General features: G+C 31.7%; 1 protein-coding gene across 7 annotated transcripts in view; it reads right to left on the bottom strand.

Annotated features, from left to right (window-relative positions):
* LOC139512349 (uncharacterized) overlaps positions 1 to 22264 on the bottom strand; it is a 51047-nt gene that overhangs the window by 27406 nt on the left and 1377 nt on the right. For 2 of the 7 annotated variants that reach the window (XM_071299914.1, XM_071299921.1), the window contains exon 2: positions 2673 to 2722. The gene's annotated coding sequence lies outside the window, so the exon portion shown is untranslated. Of the gene's footprint in view, positions 1 to 2672; positions 2723 to 4116; positions 4235 to 6643; positions 6684 to 15840; positions 16077 to 21230; positions 21292 to 22264 lie in introns of those variants that run through there. The other 5 variants (XM_071299915.1, XM_071299917.1, XM_071299922.1 and 2 more) reach the window with 5 other exon arrangements.

The raw sequence follows: 22264 nt of genomic DNA, 5'->3' as shown, positions 1-22264 counted from the left end.
ATAAATCAGATTTCAATGAGTTGAACACCAACCTTTGGCAATGATATCAGCAGAATACAATGAGTTTAAGAACAACAGTGTGCAAATGACATCAAAATGCAATAGGTTAAATACCAACCTTGGGCAAGTGAAATCAGAATGCAATTGGTTTAATGCCAACCATGGGTAAGTGAAATCAGAATGCAATTGGTTTAATGCCAACCATGGGTAAGTGAAATCAGAATGCAATTGGTTTAATGCCAACCTTAGGCAAGTGAAATCAGAATGCAATTGGTTTAATACCAACCTTGGGCAAGTGAAATCAGAATGCAATTGGTTTAACGCCAACCATGGGCTAAAGAAATCAGAATGCAATTGGTTTAATGCCAACCTTGGGCAAGTGAAATCAGAATGCAATTGGTTTAACGCCAACCATGGGCTAAAGAAATCAGAATGCAATTGGTTTAATACCAACCTTGGGCAAGTGAAATCAGAATGCAATTGGTTTAACGCCTACCATGTGCTAAAGAAATCAGAATGCAATGGGTTAACGCCAACCATGGGCTAAAGAAATCAGAATGCAATTGGTTTAATACCAACCTTGAGCAAGTGAAATCAGAATGCAATTGGTTTAACGCCAACCATGGGCTAAAGAAATCAGAATGCAATTGGTTTAATACCAACCATGGGTAAGTGAAATCAGAATGCAATTGGTTTAACACCAACCTTAGGCAAGTGAAATCAGAATGTAATTACATTAGTTAAATACCAACCTTAGGCATTTTAAAAAAAAATGCAATAGGTTAACAACAACCTTGGGCAAGCGAAATCAAAATGCAAATATCAACCTTCTGAATCACATATCAATTGTTGGTAATGTGAAGTTTCAAGGCCCTTTAGCTGCAGAAAAGTAAAAAGTGGAAAACATTGAAAGCAGCCCCATGAGAAATGTATTTTGAAAACAAATAATTACAAAACCAGATGCATTTGCAACAAAACTGATATTGTGACTGTATGCAATTTCTAGTTGTACAAAAGGAATTGATTTGGCAATGGGGAAAAGTTTAACATTAAAGAGACATATATTTGTAAACAGTCCCGGATATGATTGATGCCTGTGGTAGTATTACAATTGTGATTTTTCTGATTGCTTTGTATTCATAATTCATAATGATTGTTCATAAGAGAGTTAGTTCTACCGTAATAGAGTAATATAAATATTTTATGGCTAGACATGTACATAAACCTGCCACTTCATAGATATCTTATGTCCAAGTCTTCTACTGGTAATTGTGTTTTTTGTTTAATTACACCCTATGTAAGAATCCTGGGTTTTGATTGGTTGATAGCCAGTGTATTTTTCACCAATTTACTGTTATCAAATGAATATCGTTCATTTTTTAAAGCCGTCAGGGTATATGCAAAAAGGATATGCCTTTTTTACCCTCTCTGCCGTGGTATTTGCCAAAATAAACTTTATCTGACTGGACGCTTGTAACGTCAAGATCATCAATACGTTTTTTTTAAAGTTAACATTTGGTGTAATTAAACAGATATAGCATCGATGTTCTTGAGGGGTATTTGCTTAGTACCAGTCTTGAGAATAAATTTCATCACCTTACGGCTTGCAAAAATTTAACATTCTCTCGACTGGTATTTTTCGCAAATACCCTTCCTTAACATGATATATCTGTTTATTGTTTGGGGTAAAACTTCAGTTCAGTCATATTAGTGGAACTTAAAAGAGTCAACATGTTTTCATAGATACTATTTTCATAGGCTATTTTTTCTTCAAATTGTAATCTCTGATTTTAATCATAAAGGACACTGGTAAGTTTCTTTTTTTCTTTTTAAGGTTTGTTTCTGCATATAGCCATAACGAAAAATATTTGTTTTAAAACTCTGTATACTTGTATGCCCGTGAGCAACTTTTTTCGTCTAATAACAAAATGTATTTGCATTTTATAACAAATTGTTTCAGGGAAAGGTTTAGTGCAGCAAAATATGAGTGCTTGCAGGTTAAAATAAATAACCAGACAGATAAATGAATTTAGATTGACATCAAAAACAGTTTCATTTAAAACCACTCTATTTCTATTTTTACATAAATTTACAATTCAAAAGTTAGATGTAATAGAATTGATAATGAAAACGACGAATGTGTCAAAAAGACAAACTGACCATGCAAAGAACAGAAAATAAATTGGTGCCAGTTCAAAGCAGCAGGAAAATCCTGCACCAAGAATCGGGCTAAATTAAGCAATAATATAATACTAGTTTAAGGAAATGGATGCCACATATAGTACAAACATACAAAGATGTATGTTTTTCAATTTAAAATTAAGTCCTTCCAAAAGAGAAAAAAAAATCATAAAAAAAAACCTTTTTCTTTCTTAGTTTTTAGTGGGTGATTTTGGGTAAATTTAAAATGTTTCGATAGTCTCTGTTAAATTTACTCCTACTTTTTTCAAGACTCTGGGTGATTTTAAAACTGGACATGTTGTATGTACAACTGTATTGCTAAAGACCAAATGTTTACTTTTACATTCTCCTGGTATTTCGTGGTTTTGGTTGCTTTCTCATTGACATATATATACCTCCTTTATTTACTTGGAACTTCAAAGTGTCAGTCAGGTTAACAAAAATATTCTAATGCCTGACCTGACAGTACAATTTCAACAACATAAATTTACCTTCTATGCTCCAGATCTTATTCTATTCCTTTCATTATATTACCAGCTATCTGTAAATGAAAAATACAATTTATATGACAACTATATAACAATATGCTTCTATAATTAAATCTTCTTAAGAAACAATGTATTTCATTCTTATGATGTAATTCATCTTAAGGCTAACCCAACATAATAAACAGTAATTTTCAAGGCTATTAGTAACATGTTTTTTTTATTCCCTAAGTACTATTAATCCATTTATTCAATACATTTTCCATGATGTTATATGGTATAATGTTGGTTATTGTATTTATGGTATGTTAGTCGAGACTTAGACAGATGTAATATATTATTATAAAGCTTTGAAAAGGAGATATACAGAACAGGACAAAGCAAACATACAACATACATATTGTTAAAAGCTTTTTTGACTTTTATTGTGTTGTTGTGTTGTTGACTAAGATGATGTATTACCACATATTCCTGTTTCATAAGTAAATATGTCATCTATAGTTCTTTATCAGCTTCTATTCATCATAACGCATTGCTATTTACAATGGCTAATATCAACACCAAAGATTTTTTAAAGCTACAATGCCTTTAAAAGGATACATAAGAAGCTATTTATTATACGGAAGAGATTGTCTGTGTATGAAGAAGAGTGGCCAAAAATACCAAAGTAACATTCAAAATCACAAGTTGAAAAAAGTGACAACGCCATGACCAAAAAAGAAAAACTAAAAAACAGTACAGAAAACACAACAAAGAAAACTAAAGACTGAGCAACACATACCACACCAATAACTTGGGGTGAGCTCATGTGTTCTGATAGGATAAGCAAATCCTGATCCACATGTAGCACCCACTGTTTTATCTTTTTATCAGATAAATATAAGTAAACAGGAATAGAAAAGGTAAAGTTTAAGTTTCTTAGCATATAAATGTACTACAATGTAGTACCAAAATACAAGCTTATTGATAATTAACAGAAATTTGAATTATGCATGCTGGGAAAAGTTTCATGACAAAAAAATTAAAACTCAAAAAAATATTAGAGTCTGATCTACATGCCATCAATAATTACAACTTCATTTCCAATATTGCTCATGGCTAGACAATTATATTGTGTTTACACAGAGTTAAACAACTAATTATCAATCAATTAACGAACATTTCACTACAAATGGACAGACTCTTTAATAATCAAAATATTTCAATTAGTAGGAAATCTTCAAAAAAAAAACTTTTACTACTACTTAATACAAATAATCAACATTTTGATTAGATAAATACTAAAATATAACAATTATTAATAAACCAAAGTAAGGAAATGAACTCTATAATCATCATGATCATAGAAACATATTTCCATGGCCTAATCCAGGCCTATACATTGTAAAAAAAATCCCACACATATATAACTATGAACTCTTGAATAACAATGATAAAATAACTGACATACCATTACCCCCAGCAAAAACACATCCAAATGGACCATGGTAACTCCACTTTATATATCCAATATTTTTACTAAGATCATTGAGACATTTAAATGTTGAGTAATTAGGTTATTTCCTTTTTAATGGTTGGACAGCGAGCGCTTACCTAACATTGATAGAGTTATCAAGCGTTTAAATTGAAGAATTCATCAGAGAAAATGTATATTTATATAATAACATTTAAAGGTTTGACAAAATCACTTTATAATTATTTAGCAAGCTTAGCATGCTTAGGTAAATAATACTTTATAAGTTTCTGTTATTAAACCCAGTCAGAATGACAACACTATTAAACATCTTTGTAACAGTTTCAATATATATGTGCAGTCAACCATAGAATGACAAATATAGTTTTCTTTATACTATCTATTTAATACAGCAAGTGTTTGTTACAAACCATTAAAGTTAAAGCCAAAATGCAAATATATTACTTTTTACTTAATTCTTTCTACTCTCCGGGTGAAGCCTTACAAAAGCATTGTTTACATAAATCGCTTTACGTCATTCATTTCTTTTTATGTACGGCAAAACATTTATATTAAGCCACAAGTTAAAAACTATTAAATATCTTAAGTTATATTGAAAATGCAATGTTGCATTGTGTTAGTTAACTTTCTTTCTTTTTTACCGATACAGATAATCACTTGTAAATCATTAGTGGATAAAAGACATCTGTAAACAGTGGGGGACCCAGAATTTTTCATAAGGGGGGGGGGGGGGGGCTGACTGACCTAAAGGGGGAGGTCTGCTCCAGTCATGCTTCAGTGGATCCCCCCTGGATCTGCTTATGGTAAACTTGAGCGTGAAATTAAGGGGAATTAAGCTGAACTATGAATATGCATGGGAATTCAAAAATTCCATATTATCCTTTTCTGTACTTTATTTTAAACTTGTAACTAATTACATCACTTCAATCATAACATTTCTTAATGTATTTTGTAATAATGGTAATAGTCAAAAAATTATCGAAAATGAGTTGGTTTTTTTTAGGTTCTAATGCATCTTCATATTATCTTGTTAAATGCTGCTGTAACCAATGTAAGGGGTCATATTTGCCAATTTCATAAGCACAGAAAACAAACAAGCACATATGTACAGAACTTAAGCATGTTGAGTAAACCCAAGCCCTAAAGCCAGTTATGGACTAAGTCAATCACATGGTACAGGTACATATAGATGGTGTGCATATTGCTGCTTACACAATCAAACTGGGCACTGAACCCTAGGGTTGAAACCAGAAATGATCCCACTCAGAGTTACACTAAAGACCTAAATGTGGATCTGAAAAGACCGGAATAGACCTGAAAATATACAATTCAATTTTATTCAAATTACATTTTTTATTTTCCCATGGATTTTCTTCATATTTGATTTTTATCAAATATTTCAAGTTCAATGATAAAATTTGTAAAAAGGAAAAGAACCCTTCAGCAATCTCAAGAGAGATTGAAAGGGTTCGTACAAGAAGGTGTAATACCTGCATGACTCAACCAACTAAAAAAGGTATGGTCAGTCAAGAAAAACATTTTTAAAAATTGTAATACATGTATATTGTTACTTTTGAATTGGGTATACATGGTTCCTTCAAACATGAACAACATGCATATGCTTTTTGGTACATTTTGTGTTGATAAGAAGATAGAGTATAACTGCCAATGAGACAACAATCCACCAGGTATATAATATCCATGGACATTTGTATAACAAATAAAATTTTCTAGTGACATCTTACTGTGGATTCGTTAATTGTTGGATACCATTTTAGTGGGTTTCTCTGGTACAGGTGAAGCATAATTGAATTTAATCCAATAGACTGTATATCATTGTATAATACGGATTGGCAAAACCTTGAAATCAAATATCCACAAAAAGTGCAAGTTGATCCTCAATCCACGAAAATATATGAATCCATAGTCATGATAGTAGATGGTTTTTTTTGGTTTTTTTATCAATTCATATCTTTAACATGATTAAAAATAAAATAACATGTTCCAGTTACAAAAATGTAGCTTTTTTATAACTATCATGTTTGATATGTATTTATAAGCAATCTACAAGTCTAAGATGGCAATTCTTAGTCAACTGGTGTAAATCTTATCAAAATAGTTCAGTCCCTCCCCGTAATCAATCTTTCCTTCTTGTGAGGTTAATGTCGAGGTTAATTAATGGCAATTGTAGAGCAGTGGAATATAAGGACTGATTTATTCTGGTCAATTTCAATCTACATAATTCAACGTACAGTAACTTGATACAAATGTATCGATTTATTGCCTGCACATTTGATCATTTAATAATACAATTTTATCAATTTAAACATGTTAAAAACTTGAAAGTCTGGTCAATTGATACTGAAAATGAAATATTTAGATACATTTTATGCTGATGTTTTTTCCCTATATATGTACATGAATTATAAATTTTTATTTTTATTTAGATTAAAAAAATCTTTAAAACTCCCACCCATTTTTTTTCAAATCAATGTTAACTTACCTGCTTCTGAAATATAATTATCCCTGTATCATATTTTGTTCTTTTGTAGATGAAAGAACAGAAGCCAGATCATATATATTATATTTCTATGTTTTGTAATATTAAAAATCAATAAATTATTACTTTTTATTGCAACTATGGAAATCGTGTTATTTACGATAATAATATTGCCATAGTTCTGGTAAAATGTAAGAAATATGACTGCTGTTTTGGCAGAAATAAGGGAAAAAAATGTATGGATATATATTGGGTTAAATATAACCTTTCATCACTCAAAAGAGGATGGTCATTTTTAAAGTGTGAAAATTAGCATTGATTTACACCTGTTTAAATATATTGTGGAACTATTGATTTCTCTGAAAGAGTGATGTCTATCGCCCCCAGAATAACACAAACTGCTGACAGGAATAGCTAAAACAAACATTCTTTTGATCCAATAATAAATTAAAAACTATCTCACCCCTTCACTTTTTCAAATACAAATATTTAATTAAAAGAGGAAAATCATGACCATACCAATGTCAGACAGCTGGCCAGCAGTAGTACAGATACACTCTAAAAGAAGTTTTGCTCACCTGGACTGAAGTGCATTTTCAAAGATGGCTTCTCTCCAACTTGAAAGGCTCTAAGTATAATTTATTAACAGCAATTCTTTTATTTGTTGATTTTTTTTTTTATTGCTGACCGTTTTGTTGTGTACAATTTTTCTCTACTATTGTTTTTGCCAAATTAAAAAAAATTGGTAACAATTCATTGGGAAGGGAAATAACTCCTATAAGGAGTAGTGTGACAGACAATTTCAGTTCCAAAACGCAAAAAAGTGCTTTAATACTCATAATATCATATGAGGAGTATGTAATACAGGCGATTTCATCATGAAACATCATCTCAATGTTTTAATCACATTCTATTGTTAAGGAAATATTTATCATCTCAATATTTGTCAAACTTCCATAAATATCCAATGAAAAAGAAATTTTGTCAAAGGGTTAAAGTAAATATTTTGTCAAAATTTCATGAAAATTAAACTAGCCAAATTAATTCCAGTCAAGGTCTTTGGTACCACCTTAATGCAAAATACAAAAAAAAAAAGGATAACTGTCACATTTTTTTCTAATCAAAAACAAGTATAATGAAGAAAGTGAAATAAGTAAAAAGAATGTCAGATAATATATACTTTCTTTGCTTTAAACATATATCATTTTGTTTTCGTTACTCTATTTTTAAATTATAAGTACATGACCAATTTATAAACTCATCCATTTTTGTCATAAAATATTTTCAAACAAACACCATTTCTTCATTCAACTGAAACAAAGTTTAATGTGTAATCATTTGTAATGTCTATCATCATGCTAAAACACATAAAAATACAACTCTGTAAAAGTTAATGGTCCAACTTCTAAGCAAAATCAGAATAAACTTTGTTATTTTTACATGTCATGAAAGTTAATTGACGGAATCAGGAATGTTGGTTTAAAAAAGTTAAATAAACCTGTGATTTTTTTTTTTCTTCGTTTATTTGATACAAAAGATAATTTTGAAGTCATTTTTAAATCACAGTAAAAGGTATACTGCACATTAAAGTGAATATGTTTATGGGATGTTAATTTCCATCTGCAATGCATAAACTTTTTGCATGGGTATTTAATGATAATGATATAAGTGCACTCTTTGCATCAATAACTTTTACAAAATATACACACGAAGGAACATTTACTGAACAAATTAAAATACAAAATAAATCATAAAGAAAGAAGGGAGGTTCAATCCCCCAAGCACATGTCGCCTGTAATGTATAGGTTTACAATGATTGGGAAAAAGCAAAAAAAGTCCTGAGTGCAAATATTTCCACTTTTAAAGCAGTTTTTGCTGTGTTCAGATCGCAAGCAACAGCATTTGTGTACCAGAAATGTTTCCCTCACAGAAAAATGTTACCATAATAGTTGAGTAATGAAATAAATGAGTAACAGAAAATATATACATGCTTCATGTGGACTGAAAAAACAAATGAATGTAAATTCTTGGTGATTGTATTGCAACATTGCTTATTATTAATTAAAATGCTTTGCTGATTGCAGCCTGATACTACTGCAGACGTTGAACCCTGAACAGTTGGTGCAAATTTGGACACAGAATTCAAGCTTGATACTGTCTGAATTTGGATTGTAATAAAATTTTTGACATAATATAGGTTTCTGACACAAAATAAATGTGGTCAAGGATCTTACAAATCTATTGTGCAATACTGTGTATTTGAAGATTCTTAAAGCTTTTCAGAAAATTTGAAATCTGAACATTTTTGAAAAAAATATGAACTCCGTTAGAATAATGGGGGAAAATATCCCCCCTCCAACTTTTTGAATACCCCTTGGTGCAATTACCCCCAAACTCAATCCCAGTCTTTCCTTTGTAGTATGGAACTTAATACAAAAATGTAGTACAATTTTAGAGAGATCCATACACTTAAACACAAGTTATTGTCTGGAAACTACGAATTTTAAAATGCTTGTTGTTGGCCCCTTTTTGGTCCTTAGTTCCTAAACTGTTGGCACCATAACTCCCAAAATGAATCCAAACCTTCTTCTTGTGGTATTATACATTGCAGTACAATTTCAGAGCAATTGAAATACTTATACACATGATACAGAAATGATTATCCTGAAACTAGAAAAATGCTTGTTTTGGGCCCCTTTTGGGCCTCTAATTTCTAAACGGTTGGGACCATCTTCCCCAAAACAATTCCCAACCTTCCTTTTGTGTTATTGAATCTTCTTAAAAAATTTCATAGAGATCCATTCACTTAAACTAATTGTCAAGAAACCAAATGTGTCTTCAGACAAGGACGCATATGACACTGACGACATCATTATCATGACTAAGCATTATACAAACCCCAAAAAAATTTTGCTGTTGTATAAAGGTTAGTAAGACTTCATCTATATATACATATACATGTACATGTTTATATACTCTTTCATAATCATTTACCATTTTGGCAAACCTGAGGCAATTAAATTTCATCATAAATTTCTCATTGATAAATAAATAGGCAATCTCACAAACATGTTTAACCCTGCCGCATTTTTGCGCCTGTCCCAAGTCAGGAGCCTCTGGCTTTTGTTAGTCTTGTATTACTTTATTTTAACTTTTAGTTTCTTGTGTACAATTTGGAGTTTAGTATGGCGTTCATTATCACTGAACTAGTATATATTTGTTTAGAGGCCAGCTGAAGGACGCCTCCGGGTGCTGGAATTTCTCGTTGCATTGAAGACCTAGTTGAGACCTTCTGCTGTTGTCTGCTCTATGGTCGGATTGTTGTCTCTTTGGCACATTACCCATTTCCATTCTCAATTTTAATGATCATGATGATGAAACCAAATGGTGAGATTTAGAATTAAAGTACAGTAGAGAGACTAAACATATTCCATGATTTTAAAGTAACATCAGTTCTAATAAACCTGTTTTGACAATCTACCAAATGTGTCTTTCCTAACATAAAAATAGCTGAAAACAGAAATATCAGATCTAGACTTCCAAGATCTTTGAGATCAATGCTTCTAGCCTACATTCTGATCCCTGATGCAAAAGTCATAATTAATTTATCTAGTTAGCTGTAAAACAACAAAGCATCAAATCAATACAGTTTTTCATAAACTGGTTCCTTGTTCTATAACAAAGGAAAATGTTTCTTATAATCAGCCATGTCAACAGTTATTGTCAAAATCCTTTAGCTTCATTTTTGTTGTGAATGTGCATGTGTACTTTAATTAAGAGAAGATCTTTGAGCAAAACATTACATGTTCTATGTCCTAAACCTTTTGTCTAGAATAATATAATAAGGATTTGCTTCATAATTATATTAAGATTTATCAAATCTATTTCCAGTAACTGTTTGTTTTTGGATGCTGAGTTAGATGGCTGAAAATACAAAAATGTGGGCATTATTTTTATATTGAAAAACTGGACAAAAGTTTGTATTTCTGATACATTTTATATTCAGTCTTTCATTCTGTGAATGATGAACAAACAGTGATTCCTATCTGAATTGTTTAATTTATTGCATTATTTGTATATTAAGGGTGTATGTAAACTGTACAACAGGGATTTGACATCTACATAAAGGGTTGTGTCAATCTGAATGATTGGATTTGTCATCTGTATGATAGGATTGTGTCACCTGAATGATAGGATTTGTCATCTGCATGATAAGACTGTGTCCTCTGTATGATAGGTATGTGGCATCTGCATGGTAGGGTTTGTGTATACAGTATGTAGGATACGATTGTGTCATCTGTATGATAAACTGTGACTTCTGTATATTTTGAATGTGTCACAGGAATAAAAGGGTTGAGGCATCTATATGATAGAACTGTGTCATATGCATGATAGGACTGTGTCCTTTGTATGATAGGAATGTGTCATCTATATGACAGGACTGTGTCATCTGTTGATAGGGATGTGTAATCTGCATGGTAGGGTTTGTGTCAACTATATGGAACAATTGTGTCATCTGTTTGATAGAGTTGTTACATCTGTATGAAAGGACTGTGTCATCTGTATGATAGGAATATGTCATCTGTATGATAGGACTGTGTCATCTGTATGATAGGGCTGTGTCATCTGTATGATAGGACTGTGTCATCTGTATGATTGGTATGTGTCACCTGAATGAAAGGGCTGTGATATCTGTATGACAGGACTGTGTCATCTGTATGATAGGGCTGTGTCATCTGTATGATAGGACTGTGTCATCTGTATGATAGGGCTGTGTCATCTGTATGACAGGACTGTATCATCTGTATGATTGGAATGTGTCACCTGAATGAAAGGGCTGTGACATCTGTACGATAGGATTGTGTCAGCTGATATAGTTGTGTCAACTGCATGATATAATTGAGACTTGTATGATAGGGTTGTGTCATCTGTATGATAAGGTTGTGTCATCTGCATCATAGTGTTGTGTCATCGGCATGATATGATTGCGTTATCTGTTTGATAGAATTGTGTCATCTGTTTGATAATCTGTATGATAGGGTTTTATCATCTGTATGATAGGATTGTGTCATCTGTATGCTAGGATTGTGTCATCTGTATGAAAGGATTGTGTCATCTGTATGGTAGGGTTGTGTCATTTGTATGATAGGGCTGTGTCATCTGTATGATAGGACTGTCATCTGTATGATAGGGCTGTGTCATCTGTATGATAGGACTGTGTCATCTGTATGATAGGGCTGTGTCATCTGTATGACAGGACTGTGTCATCTGTATGATTAGGATGTGACATCTGCATAATAAGGTATGCCATGTATATAATAGGACTGAGTCTGTGTTGTGTGTATGAGAAGGTTGTGTAATCTGTATGGTAGGGTTGTGTTTTCAGCATGATATGGTTGTGTCAACATCACATTTCTTCTCATATATATTGATATTCATTGATTGGACCAATCTTTCAGATACTATTCAAAAATCGGTGATGGGCACTAACAGCTTTTGCAGGTATTAATTGATTTTTCAAAGAGAAACTTTTAGTTTGTTACATTATAGTGTCAAATGGCACTTAACTTTAGTAGACATGTTCAGGAGGTTGCACTTATATGTAATTCTTCAATGTACCAGTTTCTAGATATAGATGATAGCTATAGGGAACTGAAAGATCATGCATAAGTGGACAAAGACTTTCCACTATATCATAAAGCTGAATGCATTTGTTGAAGAAAACAGAAAACAATGGTATTAAATACTTTTGAAAAATATGCAGTGTGTGTCTGTTTTGATGAAGTAGTTGCATAACATCATAGAATAACACTAGGTTTATATTGCATAATGAGTATGAAAAAAAATAACAGTAATTCCAGGTGCATAAAAACACAACATTGGGTGATTTATTTAAGTTAATTATATGTTTGTTTTCAAAGGCAGTCATGAGGCCTGAGGCCTGCAATCATTAAAAAAAATAGGCAGAAATTTCATAATTTTGTATTGCATGTATGAGAAATCCCTAAAAATCACTTCCATGAAAAATTTAAAGTATAGTAGGTGCACAGACTGTTTGCATGAAGAAAAATCTCCATGATGCAGTCCTAAAAGGAGTTGTCTAACTATTTCAGCCATGTTAACTTATTGGTAGATCTTATCTTACTTATCATTTTTGCTAGTTAAATTTCCATCTACATGTATTTATCAAATATTTCAAACTACAGGTATTAGGCAAAAGTACCCAAAATATTGTATAAAATGTCATTTGAAGGCATTTAATTACTCCTATATAAAGTTGATCAGTTGACCAAGAATTTCAGCAATTCAACTAATTTGTAGATTGTACATGTATCTTACAGATTATATTTGTTATTTAAAGTGTCTACATATATCTATCTATTATAGTTTTCAAGATAAAAGGTAACATTGCAAACTATAGGCTCTTAAGAGCCTGTGTCGCTTACCTAGGTTTATGTGCATATTAAACAAAAGACACAGATGGATTCATGACAAAATTGTGTTTTCGTGATGGTGATGTGTTTGTAGATCTTTCTTTACTGAACATTCTTGCTGCTTACAATAAGATGTGTTTGTAGATCTTATTACGGAACATCTTGCTGATTACAATTATCTCTATCTATAATGAACTTGGCCCAGATGATATAGAGGAAAAAATTTGGAAAAAATTTACAAAAATTTACAAAATTTATGAAAATTGTTTAAAATTGACTAAAAAGTGCAAAAACTACTAATGATTATTGTGGAAAAGGTTGGTTAAATTTGTCTCAGCAGTTTCAGAGGAGAAGGTTTTTGTAAAAGATTACAAAAAATTACAATTGATCTATTTGTAGATCTTACTTTGCTGAACATTATTGCAGGCCTCGACAATAATGCTTGTCACATTGTCCAGTACCAGAGGGAAAAAAGGTCGGACAAGTAAAAGCTGTATCAAGCTTGTCCGTCAGGACAAGTACATTATTATTCTGCAGAAAATAAATTTAATTCAACTTTGATGAACAAAGTAATTATAAACAAAAAACAAGAAAACAGATATTAATTTGACATGTTTCTGTATTCTGTTTATTCAAATGCAAAGCCTTTTTCTTCATCATGTTTACTTGCAATCGATAATTTTTAACTGGTTCTTTGTCAGGTACTTTTTAACAGGTAAAAGGTATACTATTCTCGGAAACCAATCTTACTGATCCGAATCAATGATGCACTTTGTAGATCAGGTAACTTTACAGGACAGTTCGTCACCTCGAAAGATTCAACTGAGCTTCAAGTTTAATAGACAGTTTGACACTTAGGAGACATATTTAGTAGACATGATTGATAGATAATTTGACAAGGCAGGATACATTTCGGGACCAAGACAAAACAGTACCTCATTTTGCTACCTTATTTAGTTCCTTATAATAAATACCATACTGGTATTTTTTTTATTTTCCATAATATTCACAAAATCATATTTGATTATAAGTAGAAAAAAACAATATTTGCAATATGGTGACCTGTAGTTGTTAATTTCTGTGTCATTTGGTCTCTTGCAGAGAGTTGTCTCATTGGCAATCAGACCTTATGATGGCTTATCTTCTTCTTTTTATTGATTGCATTTGAATAAGCGTTTTTTCAACTTAAAAAAGCCAGGATACAAACCCAATGAGTGTACATTGGCCTATCAGATGGTGCCTCATGTTTAGAGTCTGATGAGACTGGCATTGATGATAACTAGAACCTAATTCCTGTGATATGACTAGTTTCGCAGTTGTACGTGACTCATATTTTTGAAAAGTATTTCAAAAGAAATAAATCAAATTCTGTTATATCGTTTAAATTCGTTTTGCTCCTTTAATCAGCTAAAAAGGTTATTTTTAATAGAAATTTATTGGACAAGTAGCAGTTTCATTCGGACAAGTAAATTTTGGTATGTACTTGTCCTACAGGACAAGTTGAAAAAAAAGTTATTATTGCTGTTTTACAGTTTATCTCTGTCTATGATGATATTCAAGATAATAACCCAAAACAGCAAAATTTCCTTAAAATTACTCATTCAGGGGCAGCAACCCAACAACAGGTTGTCCGATATATATGATTCAGGGCAGATAGATCTTGACCTGATTAACCATTTTAACCCTTGTCAGATTTGCTCTAAATGCTTTGGTTTCAGAGAATATTATAAGCCAAAATCTACAATTTACCCCTATGTTCTATTTTTATTCATGGCAGCCATCTTAGTTGGTTGGAGGATCACCAGACACATTTTTGAAACTAGATACCCCAATCATGCCAATGATGATTGTGGCCAAGTTTGGTTAAATTTGGCACAGTATAGTTTCAGAGGAGAAGATTTTTGTGAAAGTTAACGATAAAGGAGGACAACAGACTACGGATGCCAAGTTATGAGAAAAGCTCACTTGGCCCTGTGGGCCAGGTGAGCTAAAAAGGGGAAAAATTGTCATTAAAGGGAAATAACTCCAAAAAGGAGTTAACAATTTTGATCATGTCATTTGTAAATCTAAACTTACTTTTAATCTATTTTGCTTTTATAGTTTCTATCTATCTAATTATAGGTTGTAAGATATAAGGCAAATAATGACTACAGAAGTGATCCCTATGTGTTTCAAACCGCTTTATCGTAAGGAAAAAAAAAAAATCACTCACGCTGGTGAATTTTCACCTTGAATGTCGGAGATTGTGGGAAATGCAATATATATACATGTACATCTGTTCATTTTATTGGCATTGATATGCAAATAATATACGTAATTAAGTGTTATTACCATCAATCCCATTTTTTTTTAAATACATATATATGTACTGTAAATTCAGAAATTATTGCGAGGTTTTTATTATTGCGACAAATGTGTCAAAGTTGTAAACGCAATAATTTAAACTCCCATTTTGAATTATTTCATATGAAATAAACAGAATTATTCTCAAAATCGTAAAAATTAAAATCGCATTTAAACCTAAAATGAAAAAATCGCAATAATAAATGCACGCAATAATTTCTGAATTTAAATAACATTTTTGCTTGCTTTACATGCTTTACACTAATCCCAGTAATGGATTTACTCAACTTGCTCAACATGTACAACAGCCGCAGTAATTTTAACTGATACGTATACACCTTTGCAATATGTTTACTTAACAAGTAATAATATTTATAATATTTTCAAAATTTATAACAATTCAAAATTAGTCAAAACACATACCTTTCAAACAAACTTGCTTTTTTTAGATTTTTTCCATAAATAATCCATATATGAATGTAACATATTCCACTTTATGATATCGGAAAGAATGAAATATAATCTCTTGAGTGTTGAATATTCCTATCAGAAATATCGTTATTGACCACTTGATGTTGTTCAAGCAGAATCATTAATCACACTATAATTGGTCATTTAATGGCTCTATCATGCTATCATTTCTAGTATTGGAATTTTCAGAAAATGAACAAGTAGCACTTTTCAAAGCATTAAAATTGTTCAATAAATAGATGTTATTAAATATTAAAACAATGTTATGTTATGAACCTTGTAGGCTAAGGTCATTATTGAAAGAGATACAGAAACACTATCTTCAAAATCTTCTGACTCAAGACTTGCCATTGAAAGAGATGTAGGAACGAAATCTTCTGACTCAGACTGTCAAATCAATGCATGCAATGGCAAATTGTTGGAGAAATATAACAATGAGAATAAGGAAATCTATTTAGAGGACATCATAATAACTGTTTTGTGTACTACAGAACTGTTATGTCAAAATAATGAATACTTGAGAGTGCTTCTGTCAAACCCAATAGATTTGTCTGTTCTATATGTAATTTACAGTCCATTGTTATCTAAGCATAACATCTAGACTTGGGTGTAAATGTGGTCATTAATTAGTCTATATAGGAATGTGAAGCTATTATCGGAACAAAATTCCTTTTTTCTTTCCGAAACAAATACCCTTAGATCTTGACATAGTGTATAGAAATGCTTATTGTTAAAACTGTGAGATAACTTCTAGAGAAATTTTTTTTTGGTTAGTTGATTAATGAATTGTTGTTTTTTGTGTGAAAAATTCCAGCTTTCATTCACACTTTCATTAATGAAATACATTTCATTGTGTTTACAACAGTATTTATACATATCTTCATGATAATTATAGATTATCGCTTGAGCTGGCCAATGATAATCTGTTTATCGCTATTTTATCTATGACAACGTTGTCAATTTCATGTCAATTGCGTTAGCAAAGCCACGTGGTCTCCTTAGTTTCTAGCGATAATTTTTCCATCTCAAGCGAGAAGCATGATATGAAAATTATCACAAAAAAAGATCAAAAGAAAAATGCACAAAATAGCGATAAACATATTTATTTCACCAGCTTTATTATATTGATATACATGAATCATGCATGTACAAAAAAAATTATGTAAATTACATCCAATTACCAATAATTTAATTTTGGATGCAATATGTCTTCTGATTGGCTGACGTTGTTTTGTTTATCAGCTCATAGACATAATTTTGCAATGTGACCGTGACTTCATCAACGTTTATTCATGGTTTACTCCCAGTCAGGGGTACTACTTATTCAAGTAATTTTTATTTACTTGAAGAAGTAAAAAAATTATACAGATATAAGTAAATTTGTAGGATACTTATACAAGTGAATTTCATTTACTTGTATAGGTAAAACAAAAAAAAATGGCTTAGTTATGTCCCTTAGACATTCAGAATTTTTTACTTGTATAAGTAAAAAAGTCATCCTTTCTTCTTTTTTTGATATCTTAAGATTTCTTTGCTCAATAGAATTTTAAATTGTGTACCCTTTGCAGATGTCTTTACTAATCATACAAATGTTATATAAGTGTAATTTCATGGACAATTACATCCCAGCTCCTTTGTTCTAACAGGGGTGATCTGAGCCGGATCACCCCTACCAGATCACACCAGTTTGAGTGTCTTTGTTATGTATGCTTTCCTTTGTTCTGTAACATTTTGGCGGGAATGCCAAATCCACTATAAAACTTATAATTAATTATACGGAAAAGACTATCTATCAAAATTCACGTAGAAAAAATCCAGTGTACATGCTGGGATTCGAACTCAAGACCTTTAGCATATCAAGCCACGACACGTTCCACTACACCAGGACGACTGGATACGAACTACTAGTAATTTAACATACTTAAAGGAAGCAAGATATTTTTATAAATGGGGCGAGTTGTCAGACCTGTATTCAGTGGGGTTTCAACCCTTTTCGTTAATAAGTGAGTTGTCAGACTAATTGTTCAATTTGATTTTACACTTTTTCAAATTGGGGCGAGTCGGTAAACAAGAGTGGGGCATTTTTTTTATAAAGTGGCGATACAGTGTGGGCCGATTGGCCAGTGGGGCGAGTTGACATTATTTGATATCTACTCATCGTGTTCGGGGGTCATTAAGGGTATACATCATATAGTAATATATAAATTATAATATAATAGTTGTGTGGCGTTCTAAACTAGATTTTATGATTTGTAAATGGTTTTTCGTCTAATCTAAAACAGCTGGGATGTAAAATAGTTATCCCATTCGGACTTGGTGTGTCAGTGTTAGATCACCCTCTGGCCTCCGGCCATCGGGGTGATCTTACACTGACACACCGCGTCATCATGGGATAACTATTAATGAAAATCCCATTTGTCTGTTGTCTTCATAACACTGCTCATTTACAAGCCCCAAAGGAGCAATTTTTGAAAACCTTGCACAAATATTGAAGATCTTTGCTCAATTAGTTTTTTTTGTTGAATTAATGAGATGAAACATTGAACTTTAATAAAAAAAAATCATTAAAGGCATGATTTTACATCTCAAAACTTGAGGATTTTTGAGGGATTGTAAGAAAAATTTACCTATACAAGTAAATTTTTCAGAAAATTAAGGGGAGATTATTCAAACATTATTTATTTACTTGTACGTGTATATTTTTTTTTACTTCTTCAAGTAAATAAAATTGACTTGTACAATTAGTACCCCTGACTGACTCCGGTTTAAAATGGAATTTAAAATTAAATTGTCAATTTTTAAAGGGCAATAACTCCTTTAAACAGCTAGCAGTCAGCATATTATAAAACCTATCTTCTCATATATTATTTCAAAATTCTATCTCATAGATTTCTTTTTATGCACAGAAATGTGTTTTTTCAGGAGCAATCTAAGAAAATTTGGGAAATTTTGAATGACACGTAGCTCTTGAAAAATAGCATGGAAATCCATACTTTTTATTGTATATTTGGAAAAAACATAGAAAAATCTTTATTTTGGCAAAGTATAAAAAAATTCTATCTGAGGAAATATATACCTACAGTATGATCTACCTTAAACTTAGTCTGGTGTACACGTCAACAACAATATACATGTAGTTAAAATTGTGAAAATAAAACTTGACCTTCTTTTAGTCGCAAGAAACAAATATCTAAATTTGAACAGAATTCTTCTCAGCATTTTTAAATCATTGTACAGACACTGTTTGACAACCACCTTCACAATCTCCCTTTTGAACACTCCCTGTACACCACCAAATTAATATATGATTTTTCCTTCTGAAATCTGGTTAAAAATGAAAAAAAAGTATGGTAAGATTTGATATTTTAAAAGGGCAATTACTCTATTAAGAAGTCGCCTGACAGTGGTATGTAAAATGACAGTATAGGTTGCTCTCGACATTCTAACCATTTTATCTTGTCAGATTATCTCTATCTTTAGTTGTTTTCAAAATGATAGACAAAACTAATTAGAAAAACAAAGAATATAAGCCTTAAAGGGTATTCATCCATGACACAAATTCAGTACATGCACACTAAAAAGTAAAAACACAAAAATACAGAACTCTGAGGAAAATTCAAAAAGGAAAGTCCAAAAACAAAAGGCAAAATCAAAAGTCCAAACACATCAAACGAATGGATAACAGCTGTCATATTCCTGACTTGGTACAGGCATTTTCTAATGTAGAAAATGGTGGATTGAACCTGGTTTTAAAGCTAGCTAAACCTCTCACTTTTATGACAGTCGCATCGAATTCCATTACATTGTCAACGATGCGTGAACAAAACAAACATACTCAAAGACACTTCATATATACAGGAAAAGAGCTTTTCTTGGGGTTTTTCATTTCAAAGTCTTAGTACATGTAAGTCCTACAACATGGTGTCAAAATAAAACCCCAACTCTCACCTCATTGCAAATTAAAGATGATTCTTAATTAGCATTGCAATGTATCCCAAACTCTGTCTGACAGACAAAATGTCAGACCAATACTTGTTCAGACAGACAGAAATTTTAAGATATTTTGGTTGAATATTTAGTAGAAAAATTCAAAGGAGTACATGTAGGTCCGGTAAGGACCGATTTCGGCCTCAAATTTCAGGTTCATCTGACTAAAGATTTTGACCACTCTTTAAACACTTAACAGAGGCGGATTTAGGGGGGTCCCAGGGGGCCCGGGCCCCCCCTTTTTGGGAAAAAATTTGGTTGCTTATATGAAATCACTGAAGCGTGACTGGAGCGGGCCAGCGGAGTCCTCTTAGGTCAGTCAGTGGGCCCCCACTTATGAAAATTTCTGGATCCGCCACTGCTTAAGTGTCTATTTCATTTGATTCAATTTGTTTATGTGAAAGATTTTAACTGATTTAGTCATTAAAAACGATCAGATTCAAGCTCAAATATGAAAAATCTACCAAATATGCCTAAAAATGTAACTTTTCAGATGGATTTTGTCAAAAATGAAAGTGGCCACATCCGTGTTCATCCTCAACCTTTACATATATGTTATGTATTATCATCAAATACAACTTAAATTTCAATATTAAGGATGAACACGAATACGGCCACTTTCGTTTTACACGGAAACCATCTAAAATTTAACTAAAATGCTAGAATTGTGAAGATTTCAGTAATTTAGCATGATTTAATGGTGCTAGTACCCGATATATGTGCATTGTATTGTCAAAAACAGCCCATATCTATGTAGCAGAAGCATTCTACTTTCCAATAAATAACTAAAACTTTACATTTTAACAATTTTGTAAAACTGCTATATTTTGGGGCCAAAAAGGGGTCTTACTGGACCTTCTCCTTTCTCTTTCTTTTAGACAAACCCTAAAATAGTTTGGCACTGACTGGCATTGATGCATTTTTCACCTCTATGTTCTTTCTTTAGTCATGTTAGTCATGTTGACTATTTTGGTTGGGAGGTGAAGTACAATCGTACATTATTTCTTTAAGGTACCCCAATAATGATTGATACCAAGTTTTGTTCAATTTTACCCAGTAGTTTCAGAGGTAAAGATTGATGTAAAAGTTAATGGATGGCAGACCATCTTTTTGGTCAATATTTTATGTTGGTGTGTTTATTTTTGGCGCTTTTGTCCTAAGAACCAAATTAATTAAATTAACTAAAAATATTGAATTTAAATAATTAATTTTGAACGCTTGTATTGTTTAACAGCTTTTTGAATTTGAAATAGAAAAATGCATTTAAATTAACTCAGATATTTTAGTTTTTCTTACTTTTTTCTACCACAAATTAAATATCACAAATATAATAATGAAATATTAGCTGCACTCACATTTGTACAAAGAAGCCTAGTAATGCCAAGATTTCATCACTGATGTCATAGGCACTTGTTTCTAAAAGACAATAAATCTATATACTTTGTTATAACAGATCAAAGCATAAACATGTACGTGATGTATACTCGTAGGTTTTATTTTTTCAGAGACATGTGCCTAGCTGTCATTAATGTGCTCCTATAGAGGTTAAAAGGAGATAATTACCGAAAAGAAGTGAAAGAAGACATCATTTTTCATTCTAACCTCTAACATTGTCTCTGCCAATTCAGTTTTCCAATTGTTCTGTTAGTCTAACTGTTGCTTATTCCAAGTTTTATCGACTCCCCCCCCTTTTTTTAATACTTTGGAGTTTGGTGTTTTTGTTAATACTTTTTTTCTTGACATCTGTTTTCATATTTTGAGGTTGGACTAAATTTTATTTTATTTTGATTGATATCATGATTATTCCAATGGAAATAATATTCCAGAATATTTCTTCCAGTTGGAACTAATATTATCAAATAACTTCAATTTCATGACACATTTTGGTTGTTTCTATGATAAATATATGGTAATTTAATAGAAAATTCACAACCTTTCCCTTGTATTCTTTTATTTGACAATTGGCCGTTTCAGAATCTAAAGCATCATGGGTAATTTCATTGTTCGTACCCCAAAGTGAAAATAACGTTATGTCATTGGTTGAATTTCCATTGTTTATAACGTTTTAAACCAATCAAAACGCTTTGGTGTACGCTTTTGAAAATATTACCCAGGATGCATTAGATTCTGAAACGGCCAATTGGTACTCAATTTATAATAATCAGACATGATGGATAGAGGATTAATGCTGCCAAGTGCATGTAGTGCTACCAATGCAGATTCTATATACAGTGATAAAACAAGATTTTAAATATAGATAATCAGTAACATACATGTATGATGTACATGTATAGTATGGCCTTAATCAATTACATCTTCATGGGTGCACACATCTTTTTAGTGACTAAATAATCACATATAGTTATTTTGATTGTAAACATGGTAAAGG

Source organism: Mytilus edulis, chromosome 2 (assembly GCF_963676685.1).
Source record: "Mytilus edulis chromosome 2, xbMytEdul2.2, whole genome shotgun sequence".
Classification (NCBI taxonomy): Eukaryota; Metazoa; Mollusca; class Bivalvia; order Mytilida; family Mytilidae; genus Mytilus; species Mytilus edulis.
The sequence above is the reverse complement of the archived record's forward strand: the minus strand, read 5'-3'. Positions and strand labels throughout refer to the sequence as shown.